Below are 21,632 nucleotides of genomic sequence, written 5' to 3'. Positions count from 1 at the left end.
ACCAGAGGTGCTGCAGCTGCAGAGCTTGGAGCAGCCTGGGGGCTGGTACTGGGGAGGAGAGAGGATGTCAAGGGCCCTCCTCCCTGGGATGAGCTACTGTGGAGGGAGGCACCATTGAGAACTCAGGGCACAATCCCCAGGTGTGCACTGGAAGTCACAAAAGACTTTGTCAGAGCCTCAAGTGAGAAGAGGCAGACTGTGTCTGACCACCAGCGAATAAGGGGGACTTTGTGGCTGCAGTTCCCAATTTCCAGTGAAGGGTTCTCTTCTTGTGCCCCTGCACAGGATTTTCGCTGTCATTTGCCACAGTGCCACAGATTTCAACCCCACCCACACCACTCCTGTAAGGGAAAACAGGACCACGGAGACTGGGTGGTTAGAAAGAGAAAACTCATCAAACAAATGACTTTGTAAGAGAAAAGCTTGATTCCCTCAATAAAAGCCTCAGCAAGGGTATTTCAGGCAAGAAGCTCCCAAGCGTATTTTTCTTTTTGTCTTAAACCTCAAAAGTTTTAATGTTATTTTTTAGAAATAAATGTGGAAGGGAAAGTCACAGGCAGTAACATCATGACATCTGCTGTCACTGTTGGGTTTTGACTTCCTTTGAATCACCGCTTCTAATTGGTGCTTTTCACCAGGTCAGTGGTTGCCCCTGGGTTAATGATGTCTTATGGGTAGAAAAAGACTCACTATATATAGACCCTCCATTATAACCTCCATTAGTGCTTATAAATCTTCTCTGCCATGGGACCCATCAGTGGTGGCCTGACAGGCTCTTGCAATAAGTGGGCCCATGCCTGTCCATACACTCAGGATGGAGTTTGACCCATTAGGAGATAATATGATCCAAAAAGATCATAAGAGAAGGGTCTTAACCTGATAAGACTCATGTCCTTATAAGAAGAAGAGATACCCAAGATCTCACTCTCTTCCTTTTTCTCTCTCTCTCTCTCTCTCTCTCTCTCTCTCTCTCTCTCTCTCTCTCTCTCTCACACACACACACACACACACACACACACACACACACACACAGGAGGAAAGGTCTTGTGAAGACACAGTGTAAAGGCCACCATTTCACCATGTGCAAGCCAAGGAGAAGCCTTCCCAGGTACCAGCCCTGCCAGCGTTTGATCTTGGATTTCTAGCTTCCAGAACTGAGAGAAAATGAATTTTAGTCATTTACACCACCCAGTCGATGTCCCTCAGCATCCCCGGGGTCAGTTTCAGACCTCTACTCCAATACCAAACCCTTCCATGCCCAAGTCCCTTCCACAGTATGGCAGGATATTTGCCTGTAACTACGCAGTGCTCCTGTGCTCTTTGTCATCTGTAGATTACTTACAATAATGTAAATGCTCTGTAAATAGTTATTATACTTTATTGTTTAGGGAGTAATGACAAGAAAAATGTCTCCACAAGGTCAATATACTTACAAACTTTTTCTAAATATTTCCAGTCTGGGGCTGACTGAATGTGTGTGTGCCAAACCCTCAGATGAGTTGTATGGCAGGGCTGGGAGGCTAGTTTAGTTCTGAAGGAGAAAAGTAAAAGAGACTTCTCTTTCCACTTCTGTAGTTATAGATACTTTCCCCAAGTTTCCCTTATGATGAAAGGGAAAAGCGTTGGACACCATTTTTCAGGAGCAATGGGGAACTTTCTAAACTGCTGCAGAAGGAAGGCAGACAGGTTTGGATACTACACTGCTTGCTGTAGGGACTTCAGACATTAACCTCTCTCTTGTGCGACTATCCATGACCCACAGGAGCTGACTCCTCTGCCAGGAGAGCTCCAGGCAACTGTCATATCAAGTCAGAGTTCAGAAAACTCAGCCATCCACATGGAATTGGGAAAAGGTGTCTGAACCAAAGGTATACTTTTATCTTTTCTTTTTTATTTAATTTCATTGTGTTCTGTAAGCAAGGTCTAGGCAGGATACCATTTGCTACCTTCTAGTTAGTTTCTGAAAATTGAGGGAGCCGCAGCTAGCAGTAAGGAAGTAGTTATGAGGCATCCTAATGTGGAACTACAGAAATCTTAGTTGTAAAAATAGTGAGTGGCAGGTGCAGGAAAGAGCAGAAGGCAATACTAGCAAGGGGGAAAGATTGCTGTATCAGAATAAACTAGATTATGCTGCAGGAACAAAAAACCCCAGTGAGTTAACCAAACTGAGGCTTACTTCTCACTCACACTGTGCCTCTGCAGGTGTCTATGAGCTGCCCGTGCAGTTCCCCTCTGAAGACTGACGGGTTTCACACCTGGAACAGGAGGTCTCCATGGTGACTGTGCACATAGGGAAGCCTACGCCTAGATGGCGCAGGTGTTTCCAGCCACTGCGATACCTCTGTGTTCTGCCCAGATTTGCAAGGGACTTTCTGACTGCCTTAGAGAGGAAGGGACATGCCACACCCCACAGGTCAGTATGTGTCACGGGTCACACACATTAAAAGTATGGTTTCCTGTGTGCTCAAAGCAGGCACATAGATACAGATGTCACGAGCACAGATTTTCTCTCCCACAGTTGCCAAACACTGAAAACTACCAGGTGCAAAGATGCCCTCCCGATTACCAAGTGGGACAGTGGTTCAATGTGTGGTAATGGAGCTGGAATTCAGGACGTCCCTCACTCCCTCCCCCTTGGGATCTGGCAGATGCCCTAACTACACAAAAACCCACCATACAAGTGAAAGCATGACTCTTAATACTCCAGCACGAAATTGTGATAGTGGATAGAAAATACACCTTAGGTCGAAATGAGCTTCTGTCTTCCAGTCCCTGCCTCCCTTAACCTAATCTTGAGAGAGATAGAATGACCCAAACCAACTGGAAGCACGGCCAGCGACAGCAATGAAGGCTGCAGTGAAAGGGAGGCTGTGACATGTGCAGGCACACACAGTGGTTGCTCTGTGGAAGGATCACCTACTGTTAGCTGACAGCTGGGCTAAGAGTGAAATAACCTATGGTCAGCTTTGTGCGGCCCTGCTCGTGTGCCTCTTAGTCAGCCTGTGCAACTGGGGTGTTTATGGATTAAGAAATGGTGGCAAAACGGTTAGAATCCTAGGCCTAACTCTGCCCCACCCACGGCCCACCTCCTCGGTGAAGGCTTCTCTGACTAACCCAGGACTCCATGAACTTTGAACTCCCGATTGTTAGCTGCCCTCTGTCTTTAATTCTAATTCTATCTCACTTATGGCCTCACTGGCAGAGCAGGTTGTACTTCTACTTCTTTATCATGTTCCTATATTTTCTCTCTCAAACTGCATTTAATACTTCATAGTGTCTTTCACAATGTATAATAATACATAGCAGGCATTTAATATATTAGTTGAGTGATAATAATAATTAATGAAGCATTTATGGAGTGTTTACCACATGCCAATCTCAACAAAAAGGACATTTATTTTATCATTGTGTTCTCACAGTGAAGTAAGTGCTATTATGCCCATTTTAAAGATGAGGAAGCTGGGGATATAGCTCAGCAACACAAGTGCCTGCCTAGCAAGTGCAAGGTCCTGAGTTCAATTCCCAGTACCAAAAAAAAAAGACAAAAATAAAAAAAAATAAAGATGAGGAAACTAGACTTACAGAAACTAAACTCACAGTCAGAGTGACGCTAAGGTCGGAAGCACACCTGTCTGAGTTCAGCTGCAAGAAGTAGCTGGAAAGATCCGCCCCCCACAGGCCAGATACTCTCACATGGTGTTTTCTAAGTGCAAGACAAAAGGCAGTGCTTGGATTTCATAAGCCTAGGCTGAGTGAGAATTACTGACCCAGCCTGTGGGCTTCACCTTGAGCATAAACCTGACCCAGTACACAGACCACTCAAGACTCAGCCTCGGCCAGCAGCTCACAGAAGGACAGCTTCTGTCTCCCAGTTTCTCAGTCAGGGGAAATCACTTCTAAGCTCCAAATCTTGACAACCAATTAATCCTTTATCTGATAGGAACTGTCAAGCAAAATACCTGGAAAAAAAATTAACCAAAAGATACATCCTTTGTTATGGGTTAAGAAATGGTGGCAAAATGGTTAGAATCATGAAAGCTTAGGTTCGTGACTGCTTCTGAGTGCCAAAGAACTGTGGGGTTATTGCCCTTTTTGTGGGCTGTAGTCTGTTTCCTGTCTTTGACTTACCCAGGCAGCAGCTCCTAGAGTTAATTGGCTGCCAGGCTGAGAAGCCAGAGATTGAAGTCACCGTGACCCATCTCTTCTCCAGGGCCAAACACTCACTGGAGATGGATCAGTGGCCCCAGCAAGCAGGGAGGTACAGGTCAGCTTGGGGCTTCTTCTTGCAGGGTAAGAGGATCCACACGGGGATCCTCCCCAGCCCAGGGAGCTGCTGTTTTGCCTGCTCTCTCGGGGGCAGCAGGGATGTGACTGCCATTACCTTCAGCTATGGCAATGGAAGAGGCTCTCATGATTGTGTTCAGCCTCTTTTTCACTGTAGAGGCCTCATCCCAGGGAAAGGGGGCCCTGCTTCTATGCTAAAATGTACATTTGCCCTGGGACTCACTTTCATTGCACACGTACCTGGCTCAACACCAGCCGGGCCCGAAACCCTGTGTGACCATCTGCAGGATTCACAGGAGACGCTGGAAAGGATCCCGAGCCACCTCCTTGCTTCGCACAGGCCAACCTCTGCCTGCCTTCCAAATGGATTCCCGGCAAAATCTCATTAGCCCGGGACACATCATAACTCTGGCTGGAAACATCCGTTCAGGTGAAGAGCCTAAAAGAAAGATCTCTTTAAACAAGGTAATAGGGAGGGAAGTGTTTTGGTTTCCCGAACAATTATCTTTTAAAGAGCAAAATCTCCACCTGTGCACTGACTTCAGCAGTGTGGCCCTGATGAGTCATCCTGTCCAGGCAAAGGGGAGATCAGGGCTAAAGTCTGCAATTCTCCTTTAGAGGTATTGAGTTCTGGTTTTCAGAAAGAAAAAAAAAAATCCAACCATGATTCCATCACACAGCCAAACACAGAGGACCTTTATTATCTACTCCCATGCACATAGCTGAGCTCAGTGCCAAGTTATTATTACTTTTTTCAGTTAGATGTAGCTTTTGGCAGGGTTTACGCCATTACAGCACCTTTCGTTTTAAGATTCAGAAGGGCTGCTCAATTTTTCATTAATAATGAGACAGTTGCTGTGTATCAGGATAGAGAGCCAGTATCAGAACCTTCATTTCCAAACAAGGAACCCAAGACACAACCAAGTTCAAGAATATGGCCAAAACCATGTACAAAGATTTGCCGTCTGAAAGCACTGGTCTTTCGATTTCTCAAACTCCTGTAGGGCTGGAACACTCAGTGCGTCTTCCCTTCCTCTTGCCTTCAGGTGAAACACCTTTTCCTTTTCATCAGCTCTCAGCTTAAACTTCCCTTTTCTCATTGTGTGCCTGTCTTCAAAGCAATTATTAGCATTTGAAATAATGCATTTATTTTTGTGGTTATCCCATTAATAACCATATCCCCCAATGAGTGTGAACTCTCTCAGGGCCAAAACGAGCTCTGTTCTTGCTGGTCCAGGCATCCCAAGTGCACCGAACAGTACCAGTACGTAGCTCCTAACAAGCTCACTGAGCATGTGCTGAGTGGGTGGGTGAAGGCGTGGGTCTGCCTGGTGTGGAGTCTGCAACTGTGCACGGCAGACCTCTGTATCCAAATCCTATTGTAGTACGAATCAAAAAGTTACTCACTGTTTTCTTATCACGGTGCAAAAGTGAAAACATTGTAGTCAAAAATAAAAGTCAAAGTCACTTCCTCAGCAACACCTACTGACTGCCTGCTGCTTTGTCACCACTGCCTTGAAACAACCCTTTGTCAAAGGAAAAGATAGCTCTTTTTCCAAACACAAGCACATGGCATTTATACACAAAGGATGGCCCTGTAATATCAAACCATAGAAGTTAATTGGCTAAGTTTACAGCTCTTTGGCAACATCTCCAATGAGACCACCATCCCCAAGTCACAGAGCAGCTGAGTTGCACCAAGATGTGACAGAATTCCCTCTGTGTGGCTTCCTAAATAAGTGAGCATCTCTAAGATGACACTTCCAGAATATTATGTGTGTCCTTACACTGCAGTCTTTAAATACTTCAATATCCAAAGATCACTAAGGCAGTGTGTGTCAGCCAGGTGAACAATGGCTCCGTGGAATCTTTTTGTAGAATCTGCAATAAAAGCTCAAATATGAAAGCCTGTATTAAATTTTAGCCTTTCCCCATTAATGTGGACTTCCCTGTGCAGATGTTGAGCAATCTGAGCCCCTGACATTAATGGGGAGCAGGGGCAATTTGGCCCAGGCCTTCCCTCACCTCTCTGGGTCACCATCCCCACCTCCTGGCTCCTAGGCTCTCTGTATAATCTGCTCCTCATGCTGCTCAGTGCCCAGTCCTTCTCCTTCTGGTTCAGACTTTCCTGCCCACTCCACTCCCCCTCCCACCGAGTCCCCACCCCTGGCCACCAAGGCTTGCTTTCTCCACCACTGAAGTCCTACCTTAGAGTGATTTTGCTAATGGTTGGGCATCAGACATCAGTGATGAAATGCAATGTATGCCAGCATTAGAATAAACTGTGACCTAATGTTCCTACACATAAGACAACCTCATCCATCAACCCCAAGAATTCTTTCTGGTGGAGCACAGGACCCAAGAGTCTAGAATCACATCATTGCTTCACTGCTGCAATTCCCAGGGCTCTTTTTATAGCTGTGGATACCCTGGGAAGACCTACCAACATACACACACATACACACACACACACACACACACACACACACATACACACACACACACCTGTCTGAGTCCTCAGCAACACCCTCCATTCCCCAGGATTTGTCAGCCCATACTGTCCAACAGCACAGTCGGGCTTCTCATTTTGATCACCTTCCTAAGCCTCTGAGCTGAGAAAGAGCAACATGACAAAACAAATGCACCAATAATTCACTATGCAACTAGAATCAGAAAGTGGACATTAGGCCCTCTGGAAAAACAGACCTCAAGGCTGTTGTTCTGCTCATTTTTGCAGATGTCCATTGCAGACAACAGAGAACAGGTTTTGTGTAAGGTCAGATGTTTCCTCCCAAGCTTGCCAGTGGTGGCTGGACAGACTGTCCTAACTGTCCCAGCGAAGGAGTCAGCAAGAGAGTGCATCCCTCTTCCTCCTTCTTCTCCTCCTTCTCATCTCCTCTTCCTCCCCCTGCTCCTTCCTGCTGCTCACAGCCCATACCCTGCCTATCACCTCTCCTCACTAATGACTAGTGTAATCTAAATGCAAAGCTGACCACAGCCAGCCAGGGAGCTGGCACACTAGAGGATCCAACAAATGTTAACTCATTGGCTCAGTGAATGCATGTGAATATATAAAATCTCATACCAAGCCCTCAGTACTTCCATTTTATTATTAGTAGTAGTAATAGTAGTCCATATTAATTATATAGAATAAGGGGGGACATTTTCATCATGCTTTCTTAAGCTGAGAAATGAAATGTAGTTTCATTTCTCATATCTCTGTGGAGCTGGTCCAGGAAGAAGAGGTAACATTTTGAACTAAATATTCATGACTACTCCATCACGATTTTAATCTCCAAAAGAGTATACAAATAGGTATCCCTGCAGGAAGGTTTGGTTCAGACAAGCTCTGTGGGCTGGGGTAGAATTATGCACCAGGCAGGGGTCTCAGATGGAATAAAGATACCTGCTGTGGATATTATATGGGCATATAAGGGAGAAAAAAGCTTAACTAGACAATATGATTCAAATTTTTAAAATAAACATGAGAAAGCCTATAGTGAAGTCTTCTTACCTTTGTCTTCTATCCAACTATTTTCTGCCATGTAACTACTGTTATTATTGTCCTGTGAATTTGTAGAGTTTCTTTATGCATGTGCCCAAAATATCTATCCTCTCCCTGACCTTTTTAAATAAGAAATAGCATACTATATACTTCATTCTGCACACTTTTTTAGGGTTGCATAATATTTTCTATGTAGTGCAGATGTACTGTGAGTATCCAGTTCTCTATTGAGGAATATTTCCATTACTTCTGATCTTTCGTTACTATTACAAATGGTGCCACAGTGAATAAGCCTGCACAGAATTCCTTTTGCTCCTTTGCAAATATATCTCCACAGAAGCTTAAGTATTTGCTTTTAGAAGGCATCAAAACATCTGTGGGGCAAGATGACTACAGCACAGCAACATTAGTAAAAAGCAGGAGGACCACTCTGATATCATTGGCCAGTGTTAGAAAAGATATTAGTCAACATTCAGCTTTTACTCATCCCTTCCTTAAACACTGTGGACATTTATTGGTTTCTGGCCACCCAGAATCAAAACCCTTACAAACGGCCTGGATACCAAACTTAAATAGGGCCTGTCCTATTTACCTTTCCCAGAAATACATAACCTCAGGCCAAAATCTGCACTGAGTCATAGCTAGTGGTTAATGGTTCCATTGGACAGTCAGAGACTTGGCAGGGCCAAGATAGGAGAGTAAACAAAAAGAATGTTTGGAGAAAAGTGCACAGATGACCACTTTAGACTTAGGCCTGGAGAAAAGACTACCTGTGCCTATATGTAAAAGAGGCATTGAATAACCAGGGTGTTCTATGCAAGCTATAAAAATCAAAAGACAAAGTATGTGCTAGGCCCTGGGTTTGATCCTCAGCACTAAAACAAACAAAAATGCAAGAGAAGCTTATCAGAGAAACCATAAATAAATGAAAAGACAAAAAAGGTATCAGATAAAAGACTCACTATTGCAAAGATGCCGGTTACACCCTATTAGTCCACAAATCAGTGCAACTCTACAGGAAATTAAGAATATTTTAAAGTGGGTTCACACGTGTTAGAATTACAAACAGAAGTCAGGGAAGCCCGGCATGGTAATACACGCCTGTAATCCCAGCCCTTGGGAGAGGGAAGCATGAGGATCATGAGTTTGAGGCTAATAGGGGCTACACAGTGAGTATAAGGTCAGCCTGGACTACATATGAGACCCTCCCTCAAAAACAAAACAGTAAAATAAAAGAAGGAAATGCTAAACCCCAAATTTACCACAGTGGTGTCCTCCATTCAGTTGTGGTAAATAAGCCAGGAGCCTCCAAAGTGCTGGTAATGTTGGGTTTTTTTAAGTTGGGATGTGTGAACATGGGTGCTAATTTTATTATTACTCTTTATACCATCTTTTATTTATGCATGTATTTGTAGTATTTAATAATTTTTTAAGATGTAAAAGTAACCCAAAATGCTAAGACAGAAAGAAAGGAGGAAAGAAAGAAAGAAAGATGGAGAAGTAACTTGACTTACTACAAATGACCTGTGTGGGGCCAGGGTTCTGGCTCAGCGGCACAGTCCCTACAAAAGTATGATGTGACGTGAGGAAAGGTGATAAGCCAAAGAATGGTAAGGCAGCCTTTAAAGCTAGGAAGAGCAGCAACATAGACTTCCCCTAGAGCTCCAGACGAACCAGCCTGCTGACCTTGACTTTAGCCCAAGGACACTGCTTTTGGACTTCAGGCTTCCAGAACAATCACAGCCACTAAGTTTGTGATCATTTGTTCTGGTGACAAAAAATGGAAACAAACACATTCTATATTTCCAAAACGATCCCAAATATTTCAACAAAATAATTATATTTATTAATGTGGTGCATAAACTTTTTTAAAAAGTCAATTAGAAAAAGAAAAACCAACCAAGTGTGATGGCTCACTCCTGTAATCCCAGCACTCAGGAGGCTCAGGCACAAGGATCGCTGTGAGTTCAAGTCCAGCCTCAGCCACAAAGTGACCTCAAGGCCAGCCTGAACTACACAGCAAGATCCTGTTCCAAAAAGACAAAAAAAAGAAAAGAAAGAGAGAAGCCACCTTGTTAGAAATGCAGACAGAACTAACAAGCAACATGCAAAAGAAGAAATACCAACTGGACAATATACAAATGAAAAAATATTCTTCACTGAAAATAAAAGGTATAAAGAATATTTTTCACTTATCAAATTGGCAAAGAGGAAAATGAATGCAAATGCTCTACATCGAGGAGTGCTTCTGGAAATGAATACTATCGTGCACTGTGGATGGGAATATAACCTGATATAGCATCTCTGGATGACAATTTTTCAAAATGGTTCAATAGTTTAAGCATGTTTACACTTTGGTGACCTGTATACTCTAATTTTAGAGATGTTACTTAAATTGAAATTAGAAAATTGTGTAAAGATGTCAATATAAAATATTCCCTTCACCATTGTTTGTAGTCATAAAAACATTCAAAAAAATCACGAATAACCTAAAAGAGTGTGATGGTGAATGTTGTGCTGCCATTGCCTGTGGACATCAGGCTGTCTGTGGACTCAGCAGTGACTCTCCTGGGAGCTCCCAGGCCTCCAGACAGGGGCTGCATCGTTGGTCTCCTTCTGAGGCTTCTAGCTCCCTGGACAGAGCAGTACCGTATTCTCTGGCTCACCCGAGTGCAGCCATTGTGGGCTATCCAGCCTTGACCCTATAAGACAATACAATTAGCCCTTCTATAATTATATATATATTCTGATAGTTACGTTCCTCTAGATTATAGACATTTACAATGTCCATAAATAGGAGATGCAATAGGTTAGTTATTGTACATCCATATAACAGAAAACATCGCAGACATTAAAAATATTATATGCATGGAAAATACATACTTTATATTTTGGTAAAAAAATGTATAAAATTGTACATATGGTGCCATTCCATTATGTAAAATTTTATATTGTATATTATATTAAAATAAAATTTTAAAATTATATATTGTGCATTATGTGAAGTCGGATCATTATTGCAGTTTTTCACTTTATCCTTGCCATGTGATCTTGGAGTGCACTGGGGTGGGAAAAAGACTTTTCCCAGCCTCATTTATCTTGAGCTTGGCCATCTGATTTGTTTGGCCAAGGGAATATGGCCAAAGGGACTGTCAGTTCCAAGCCAAGCCCTTAAGAGGCATAACATGGGTCTACCCAAACACTTGTATTTCTGTAATTGCCACAAGAAAAATATGTCCTTGGAAGCTCCTGACCCAAGAGGAATGTAAAGACAGTGGAATGGAGCAAAACCAACCCAAATCTTGAACCAAGCCAGTCAAGCCACAATCTAAGAAAAGATACTCCAGACAAATAACAGGCCCATGAGAAAGAAAAATAAAAGTTATACACGACTGAATGCTAGTTTCCTTATTACGAAGCATTATTGTATCAGAAACTATGACATGTATTATTTAATTATATATCAGACAGAGAAATCTGAAGAAGAAATTGCCATGATGTTAACCTTGGCTATCCCTAGATGGTAGAATTTGGTGCTATTTATTACTCTCTTGATAATCTCATCTAATCTCATTATTTTATCTAAATGCAATAATAACTCAGCCTAGCCTCACTCCTGAACTCCAGCTCTAAAATCCAGCTAACTACTCACCATCCTCATTTGAATGTCTTGATCATGACACTTCCAAAACTTAATTAGTCTTACTTCCCCCCAAATATCCATCCTTCCTATAGTCCTCTCCATAACAGTTGAAGGCAAACTCATTCTTCCAACTGCTTAAGACAAAAAAAAAGAAAAAAAAAAAAACCCTGGAGGCATCTTTTGATTCTCCTTTTTCTCCTGTACCTACATCTAGTCCATCAGCTACCATGCGGGCTCTAACTTCAAGATTATCCAAAACCCTAGAGCCTCTCTCCAGCTCTACCTCTCCAGCTCAATGCAAACCACTGTCTTCTCTCATTTAGATGTTGTGTGAGCATTTTAAACGGCCTCCCTACTTCTACCCTTGTACCCACAATCTAGCCTTTATACCCCAGCTCACACAAACCTCCTGAGACATAAAGCCAGGCTCTCTCACACCTCTGGTGGGAACCCTCCAGGGCTCCCACGTCATGCCTGCTGTTGTCTCCATTGCTTCTTTCCTTGACCCACCCTGCTCAGGCACAGGGCTCTCCTCCCCTTGTCAAAGCCTCTGCCTGACACGTCCTGCCTACCTCTACCCCAGGTCTCACTCATTCCCTCACTTCCATTGGGTTTCTGCTCAATTGTCATCATTTTAAAGAGTCCTATCCCAACCACCCTTTCCAATTCGACATCAGCCCCTTCCTCAGCACCTTCCCTCCTTACCCTGTTCCACTTTGGCCCATAATACTTCCCCTCTTCTCACATATTAGTCAGGTACTTGACTTAATTATTAGGCTACTACCTCCTCCCCACTGGAGTCCAAGCTCTCAAAGGCAACTGCTTTCCTCACTTCTGCATCCCAAGTGCCTAAACTGTCTGGCACAGGACTTAAAAAATCTTTGTGAAAATTGATTTTAAAAAAACTCAGACTATGCTAGGTGGGTTTTTTGTCTAAAAAAACCTGATTTTAACAGGTTTTTAAACAAAGGCTGCATATAACACCTGTACATTTCATCTCACAATAGGGAAATTTTTCTTTTTCTAAAAAAATTTGGGAAATGTGTGCATGTAGTAAATTCTTGATGAAAACACTGAAAAATCTATTCACAACTCATATTATTTTTGTTTTTCTAAATTAGTAATTCTACCATTAAAAATAAATTAGACCATGATAGCTAAGAAATTTTTGTGAAATAAATGAAGGAGTTTCTTACCTAGAATTTTTATATTATTATCATGTATTATTTTTTAATAATTAAAACATTTTTTACAAATGTATGATTGGATATTTTTCTCATCAACCAACTCTTTTCAAAGACTGGCTGAGCCAAGAAGAGTTGTCTCCTTGAACTTGAACAGAATTAAGCCCTCAAAACCCCTAACTTGACATCACCACCTTTCAAGCCCATCCCTGCTGCTGGGTTACCAGCTATCCCCATACAAAGAGCCGCTGAGATGAGGGTTTTCAGCTCTTGGTGCTTCTTCCTCGGCACTAGCCACACATTTGCTCTTCTGTTTCCTTACATTAGAACAATGAAGGTGCAACCCTACTGCCCTTTCTGATGCACCTGTCTTATTCCCTGTAAATAGTTTGCGTGTCTTTGTGACAAAAACACACACAAAATCCATGAATTATGTGCCAAGAAACACCACCTTTCCATGAATTCACTCTCAGGCCAATCACCACCAAGTCCTCTGCCAACCAGCTTTCATCGCTAGCAGACAGCATCCATTCTGTTAGCTAAAATGTAGACAGTGCGTGCAGACGCACGGGTCTTCTTCTTGCCCTCATCACAGGTAGCTCCAACAGGACCCCAGTTCATCAGCAAACTTGCTTAGTTTCATCCTGTTTTCAGTTACAAACTAAGCTCTCTAGAGGAACTACTAGAAGCTACAAACCTTCAGGCACAATCTCCAGCAGCCACTGTAAATAAAGCATAAAATCTTAATCACAGGCAGCATGCTTGCAGCAGAAAGGCAGGATTGTATAGTGGTCAGGTGCACAGCTTTTGGAGCAAAATTGCATTGATTTATATCCTTGGCCCTGAGCGCGCACTTAGCTATCTTGCTCACAGCACTTAAGCTGGAAATCAGATCAGAGGGGTTAAAAATAGAATAACTGTCCTAGGATTGTTTTGACATTGAATGAATCTTGCCCACTGCAAAGTAAGCGTCTAATAAGTGGAAGGCCAAATTATTACGCAAGTTCTGCAGCAGAACAAGGTTCTTAGCTTCATCCCTTTGAACCAGCTCGGCACTGCCAGTTCCCTCCTATTTACAGAGTGTGGGAGAACTCCTGACCTAGGATTTGCCACGCATCTCCTGCTTTCCCACATCCACCACCCACCAGCCCTTTTTAAAATCCCCCTGTTTGTCTGTGCTGTGAATCTGACTGCACAGAGACACCAGCTACCTGATACCCACACCTACGCGGCATGATCAAAAACTACGGTGAATATAGAACTCTTTTAAAATTTTGTTACAGTAAAAGAGACATTGCCATTAATGCCCCCCAGAACAGTACCCTATCTGGTATCCTTAGTTGCAGTGTCATGGCTGCCTTGATGTCCTGAACAGATACAAAATGTTTACCTTTCATGCTCACTGTGACTTTGGGGAAGAGCCGGAAGTTGCGCGGTGCCCGATCTGATGAACGATGAGTATGAGGACACAGTAATGCTTTTATGAGCCCACCTTCCCATTGGATGGCACTGGCAGCTGCATTCACAGTCTTTTCTTCTCTATCACATCTCATAAAGACACAAAGGAGCACTTGCAGAACTGTTTCCAAAAGTGGGCGTGGGGATGACGAGATACCCGTGTTCATGCGAGGGGGAGCATTCTGAAGGTGATGAATGGCAATGTGTCTTTTGCTGAAGTAAATGTTTTAAATGTAAGTATGCATATATTTTGATCACACTTCATTCTAGGCAGTCAGTAGTGGACGAAATAAGCAGGGGAGCGCAGGCCAGGCTGCTTCTGGGAGATGCCTCTCCTCAGCCTGTGAGCAAGGGCAAGGCTAGCATTTTCAGACAGAGCCTGGGCCCAAGGAGACAGTGGCCACCCTAGAGAATAAACTCCGACGACCACCTCAATCCCACCTTTCTGCAACTACAAACATTCTTGACTGTTGTGATTTGATACCATCTACCAGTTAAATGTGCAAATACAATTAAGACTTGAGGCATCTCCCATTTCCACGCTAGTCAAAGCTATCAGTGCCAAGACACTTGTTGAGAAAGCAGGGTTTCCAGAACTCTGTGCCCAAATTCCAGACAAAGAGCCAGGAACCGATGGAAACCCCACGTAACCCGAACCCCCACAACCTACTCAGGTTTCTAACGTTTAACCCATGTGTTCTCATTTTGGGTGAAAATAAAATTCCATTTTCTGTGGAATTATATTGTGTTCTAACTGTATTAAAGGAGAATAAGGGGGGCCTTGCCTTTTCATCTAGATCCAGAAAGGCGTCCTCGTTCCCTGAGAAATCCTTTCAGGAAGAAAAAGTGGATTGTGAAGCTGGCTCCGCCCTATCCAAGCGACAGGGAGGGACCTCCAGGCACAAAGAAGCAATTCTACTTAGAAATGTCACCCTGCAGGTTGCCAATTAAAAACCTTTATTGAGATGCACTCAGGCATGGAAGATGTCATGTGCTGTGAGAAGATGAGAGGCATCTGAGTCACAGGTGGGACGATGTGGCCCATCATCTGAGCTGTGGATCCAGGCGCCACGTCTGAGGAGGAGGAGGGCACATCCACCAATAACTCGGAGACTCAGAAAGTGTCGCTGGGACGAACACCACCTGAAACTCAGATTCCCGACTACTAATTACTTCATGAAATTGTTAGTTTTCTGGGGCTCCACTTATCCTCTGTACAGTGAGGGATTTGAACCAGAGATCTCAAAGGCCTGGGTATCCAGTCACAGGAGGTGGAAGTCAGTTCCCTTTCACTAAGACTCTTTGTTGTGGAATTCCTTGCCCCAGCCTCCTGACTGCCTGCAAGCATGATCTTTAGAAATTTGCATTGCATTGATTTTGACATGAGCTGTCACGGAGGACGCTTCTGTTTTATGTGTTTTAATTAAATGTTATTATTTGCTGTCATGTCCTGAGGCCATGTCCCAGGAGTGAGTGAGATTTTGTAAATCAACCTGGAGCTCATGTTGGAAATCCACTGACTTTGCTCACCACACCACTGTAATCATTTCTCTTGGATCAGTAAGGAAGCTTTGATGCTGTCTTCACCTCAAAAAGGAGACCCCTTTCCATTTGTCTCCCACAAATCCTTCCTCCAAATCACAACCTCCCCCTTATAAAGCTGAGCTGTACATTGGGTTCTCAGAGTATAACCTTACTGCTCGGTGCATGCTGGCTGAATCTAACTGAGGGCAGAGGGTGTGGAATCGGTAGGCCCGCCAAGTAGAATCACCAGAGCCAATTCAAGATTCATCAGACTCACCATATCCTGTCCCTCCCATCTGGGACAAGAAAGACTGTGTTTAGAGAAAGAAGTTGTGGATTTTTTGGAGCATCACTCTGAATGTTAAATCCAAACAATACCATATATATATCTCCATTGTATATAAAGAATTCCTAGATTGCTTTAGTATGGAGGTGGGAGGTAGAAGGGTAGAAGTCGGTAGAGATCACCTATTAACCCCTGTTTTGCTCACACTCAATAAATATTTCTTGAAAGCATGTAAGTCAGGAATCTAAACCAGGTAGGAAGGAAAAACCAAACAGTATCTTCTTCACCCCCTAAAAAAAGAAGAAATTTTGACAGGGAAGAATCAATGAAATTTATTTGTTTTCCTTTTAATCATTTTTCTCATCGCTACATTCCAGGTCCTGGCACAGAGTAAACCTTCAATAAATAATTGTTGGAAAATTACTAAATAGTTATTAAATAAAAATAAATAGAAAAATAAATAACTATTCCTTGAATAAATATCTGTATAGAAGTTAGGCAACAGAGCGAAGACAAGTGTGCCCTCAGACTCCCCGGCCTTCCTCAGTCCAGCCTCGCCCTCTAAGGAGCCCTGCCTTCTCCAGCACATGTTTCTGAATCTCTAAAACCACAGGCTTTGCTTGAGTGTGCTTTGTCTCACACTGTTTTATACAGCACTGCACCCGGGGCACCATCCTAAGCACTCCATACCTAACTCATTTAATCCTCAAGACATCCCCCAAGGAAGGCACCATCACCAACATGATCATCAGTGCCATTGCCAGCTTACTGGAGAGGAATTTCAGACACAAAAGAGCTAACTGCAGTGTCCTAGGTCACATAGCTAGTGGGTACCGCACTCTGTACCACTGAGCCACACCCCTGGCCCAGAGCGCCTCCTTGTAACCACTATTCTAGGCTGCCTCCACCTTTGCCTTGGACTGGCCCGGTTGTTGTGAGTCAGCCTGGCTTCTCCAACTGCACTCAAGCTTCCTGGCCAGAGCTTTGACAGTCCTCTCCCATCATATTCATTCAACAACCATGATTAAGCAGCTCTCTATAGAGGAAGGGGAAAGAGGGGTGGAGGGGAGGGTAGATATCATCAAAGCTGATGTACCCATGTATGGAAATGTCAGGGTGAAACTTATTACTTTGCAAAATTAATATGTAATAAAAGCTATAATTTTAAAAACAAAATGAAGTACCTCCTCTAGGTCTAGAATTTTCTAGTTTCTAGGAATATAACAGCAAGCCAGACTGACAGAATCCCTGCCTTGCAGCACTTACATTCTAATGAGGAGAAACAGATAACACCCAGGTAAACAAGCCAAGAAAACAAATGAAAAATAATATGAGACATCCCACAAGCAATAGAGCAAACAGAGCAGAGTAATACAGGAGGGGTCCTGTGAAGCCACATTAGGTTCTCTGGTGAGAAAGGACTGTCTATGCTGAGTTTTCAGGAAAACAGCTGCCCTGTAAGGATGTTAGGGAAGACCATGCCAATCAGGGGTTAGCAGGTGCAAAGGCCCTGAGGTAGAAACAGGCTTGGCAAATACTAAAAAGAAAAGGTGCCTGGAGAGTAACAAGCAAGCCAAAGAGAGAAGAAGAAGGCAGCTCAGATCTTGTAAGTCTCTGAAGTTTGCAAGAAGTTACCAGACATGGCACAGTGCTGAGTCCCTACTGAACACTAAATGACCCCCTCACCTTTCTGTACCTGAGTTGCTTCTCAGCAGATCAAATCACCTGGGACACTGAACACCATCTCCCAGACACCCACGTACCTGCACACTTGTTGTTTTGTGAGGCTTAGTGGTTATCATAGGGGCCTGAAGTTGGATCACCAGGGTTTCCATCCCTAACCTCTGCCCACAGGTTATATGACTTTAGATGAACTACGGAACCTACAAGTTTTCTGAGCTGAAAAATGGGATCATAGAATACAAGCCACAAAAGATTACATATTGCAACACACTTCTCAGATAAAGAAATATAAATGGCAAATAAATATATGAAAAAATGTTCAAAAACATTGGTCATTCATGAGATGAAGATTCAAACAACACTGAGATTCCATCTCACCCCAGAAAGAATGGCTAGTATCAAGAAATCAACTGATAACAAATGCTGGAGGGGCTGTGGAGAAAAAAGGAACACTTCTCCACTGTTGGTAGAAGTATAGACTGGTGCAACCACTGTGGAAATCAGTGTGGAGATTCTTCACAAAATTAGAATTAGAGGTCCCATTTGACCCAGCTATTCTCTACCTGGGTATCTTCCCAAAAGAATTAAAAACATCATACCACAGCGATATGTGTGCACACATGTTTATAGCAGCACAGTTTGTAATAGCTAAATCTTGGAAACAAACCAAATGTCCATCAACTGAGGAATGAATAAAAAAGATTTTTTTATACAATGAAGTAATAGTCATAAAGAAGGATAAACTAGAGACTTTTATAGGTAAATGGATGCAACTCGTGACCGCACTCACAAGTGAAATTAATCAGACTCATGTGTAAACATCGTATTGTCTCACTAGTGTGAGAAACTGAAGGAATAAATAAGATCCAAAATGTACAATAGATATCATGAATTTGGGAAAAGCTGTTCAAAAGAAAAGACAAACTGTGATGGGGAAAGGAAGGAAAAAAGAAAAATATATATTTATACACGAGATAGTTAAGATAGTTATACAGCTAGTTTGTCTTAGTTCATTGAAAAGAAAGGTTTGTGCTATTATTGTTTGGATAAGATATCATGCCTATACCTTGTACTCTGAATAACTTCTTTGAAGACAACAATACACAATGTATTAATTATTGTAACTCTCCTACTAACCTGTTTTGAAATTGTTTTATTGTTATTTTTATTTTTTTCTCTTAAAAAAAAAAGATTACATAATGCGAAGATGACCTAAGTTTTTTGTTCCTCGTACACTCTAGAACACAAGAAGCAGGCACGGCCCGCGGTTCTCATGTTGTAATGATTATTTTTATTAATTAAACACTTCCTAGCAGAAAGTGCTGGGATCTTTGGCGTCAGCGCCATTGGTCTAGGGGCTGACAACAGATGGATGGAAAGGGTCTGAGGAGAAAATAAAAAGTGGCATGATCCGAAACGTCTACTGTTTCCCAAATAATACGACCTTGCTGGGAAGTTTAACCTTAGTCACGCGCAGTCCCTCTGCAAACCGTGCTGCGTGCTGGAGCAGGAGGAGGACCACCGCGGTAGGGAGCCCCTCTGTCCTGGGGCATCGGTAACGGAACATGTGAGGTACCACAGCCCGAAACTCCCTTCTCGCCTCCTGAAAAGAGAAAAGCATTTAACCCCAGGAATGCTGCGGCAGGTTTCTGTTCTGAGTTCCTGAGCAATCCAGACAGGGAAACGCTGAGCGGTCTCTTTCTTCGGGCCCAAGGACTCAATTAAGAGCCAAGCCCTGGCGCCATCTCCTGGTCGCCTCAAGAGCTGAAAAACAGACGTTTAACGCGGGGGACCCCTCCCTATCCTTGACAGAAATGCCGCGCAGGAGAGAACCCCGGCAGTGTCACCGTAACTTCTGCGCGTTTCGGCCTCCTGGCGAGTGTGTGAATGGGAAGAGCGAGCGTCCCGCGCGGCCGCTTCCAGCCCCCGGCCGCCGGCCGCACCGCGGTCCTTTGTTTCTGCAGGAGCTGCGGTGGGGCAGAGCTCCCAGGCGGGGGCGGAGATTCTCCCGGGGCCTCGCCCGGGGCCCCTGTGCCAGAAGGGACATTCTCACGCGCTTTCACGTCCCGAGATGGACCCTGCACGGACCCCGCCTTCAAAGGCTTGGGCTTCTGGCCCCGAGAGGTGCGAGCCTAAATTCCCCTCCCGACCCAGGGTTCCAGGATGAGGATCGGCTGGGGTCTTGGCCTCCCTGGGAAAGAGACGGTGGCCGCCTTGTCGTGTGGGCCTTCTCACTGTCCCAGGCTGAGGCCAAAGCGGGTGTCGTGTGCAGCCTCACAGGCTGTCCCCAGCTCCACACCCGCCTGCAAGCCACGTAGCTTGCATCACTAGGCCCTGAGCCAAAAATAAATCTGCGGAGTTGCTGACCAAGGAGTGGACGAGAGTCCCAAAGAACTCCGCCTTGCTGCTCCGAGAGACAGGCAGGTTGTCCGGAAAGTCACTGGTGGGACCCGCGCCTGCTCTGCTCCAGGACGCGCATGTGCTTACTTAGCGCTGCGCCCTGTGCGCTTGCCAGGTAAGGCGAGAAACGCTCTGCCAACAGCTCCTCGTTTAGTCTCAAAATAACCCAGGCAACTGGAATACAAAATGGATTTGCACTTAACAGACAGAAAATGGATGGGGGGGCGGATATTAAATAACTTGCCTAAGACCCTCCAGCAAATAATAGAAGAGGCCGGATTTAAACCTTACTTTCTGAATCCTCTTAACCGTTATAATTCTGTGCCTTTCAGAGACCTAGGACAGAAGGTTTTCTCAGGCACCCCTTTTGGCAGGATGAATGAGTTGGTGAATTCTCCATGCATGGGGTTGGCGATGGTGCTGTCTGGAGCTCTTCAAATGCGCATGGAGTTAGGGGCAGAGGGTGCATCAACGCCAGGCACTGCAAATCTTCGTCCCTCCCCAGCCGATGTGCCCCACAGAAAGCCTTTCTCAAGCCTCCGCTTCTTCAGCGCGATTACTGAGCCGGTCCTCACCCCCAGCCAGGCTTGAGGACTCGGTCACTAATTTTTTCACACTGTCCGCGCGTGGCGATTGATTTCTCATGGTTATTTGCAAAGGCACAAATACAAACACCATTAACTGGTAATAAAACTAGCCAGCCATTTCTAACTCCCAGTGTCGGCAACTGCTCTGTGGACTTCTGGGATCCTCGTTGTTTTCCTAGGCCCTGATAAAGCAAACGTTTCTTTTGATGCTAAAGTGCCAAGGGTGGCAACTTTGTTATTCCAAAATTTATGGAATGATGGGGTCTGGGAGGATTAGGGGAAGGAAGACAGTCTTAAGAACCATAGAAAACAGCTGGAGGTGCTGATGCATCCCTATAGCAATTTGGATTGTAGATATTGGGTATCTTTCCCATTAATGGGAAAGTGGCTAACACCAGCTCCAAGGAGTTACTAGTAATTGGGATTTCAAGGATCAAAGTTCACCACTGGGGGAAATATATGAGACCACAGTCTCCTAAAAATCTAAGTATCTACCCAGTATGGTAGTGCACACCTGTAGTCCCAGCACTCAGGAGGCTGAGGCAGGAGGATCGCTGCAAATTCGAGGTTCCAGCTTCCAGCTGATGAGAAAAATATGCAATACTGACTGTCTGTGAGATTCCTATATTCCTTTGGAGCCTGGGCTCCAAAGTGAGCTCAAGGCCAGCCTGAACTGCATAGCAAAACCTTGTCTCAAAAAGACCCCTAAAAATCTAGGTGTTTTCTCAAATAAAGGCCCAAATTTCAGGCCAGTCTCCACAATTATTTTATGAAAGCAAAAGCCATTTCAAATATGAGTTGAGCTCCCAATACAAGTAGGAAATATTCTGTGTAAGTGCTGTGTGCTAACTGATTGCACCACTGGAGCTCCACAAGTAGGAAATATTCTTCATCTTAACCATCTCTGAAGACCCGGAGGCATTACTGCATGTGCAAAGTGCTCCTCAGGCATTACATGCGTCTGAGTAAATTCCCTTAGTGTCTCTTTCCTTTAGAAGGTGATATAGCTACAACCAATAAGAAGGCATCCACAAAAAAGGACATGTCTTCTGTTCCCTAGATGGTAGTTTACAGCCTC

At 44.0% G+C, this 21,632-nt stretch overlaps 2 long non-coding RNA genes across 2 annotated transcripts; both read right to left on the bottom strand.

The window, feature by feature from the left end:
- Positions 1-3,577: 3,577 nt before the first annotated feature.
- On the bottom strand, positions 3,578-10,473 carry LOC102003500. Its single transcript, XR_265069.2, has 4 exons — positions 10,279-10,473; positions 4,813-4,914; positions 4,525-4,723; positions 3,578-3,959 (listed from the first exon to the last, which is right to left on the bottom strand). It is a non-coding gene; the product is annotated as an uncharacterized LOC102003500 (long non-coding RNA).
- Positions 10,474-18,838: 8,365 nt separating this feature from the next.
- On the bottom strand, positions 18,839-20,021 carry LOC106147533. Its single transcript, XR_001232456.1, has 2 exons — positions 19,935-20,021; positions 18,839-19,170 (listed from the first exon to the last, which is right to left on the bottom strand). It is a non-coding gene; the product is annotated as an uncharacterized LOC106147533 (long non-coding RNA).
- Positions 20,022-21,632: the final 1,611 nt, after the last annotated feature.

Source organism: Chinchilla lanigera, unplaced genomic scaffold (assembly GCF_000276665.1).
Source record: "Chinchilla lanigera isolate Chin_1 unplaced genomic scaffold, ChiLan1.0 scaffold00174, whole genome shotgun sequence".
Classification (NCBI taxonomy): Eukaryota; Metazoa; Chordata; class Mammalia; order Rodentia; family Chinchillidae; genus Chinchilla; species Chinchilla lanigera.
The sequence above is the reverse complement of the archived record's forward strand: the minus strand, read 5'-3'. Positions and strand labels throughout refer to the sequence as shown.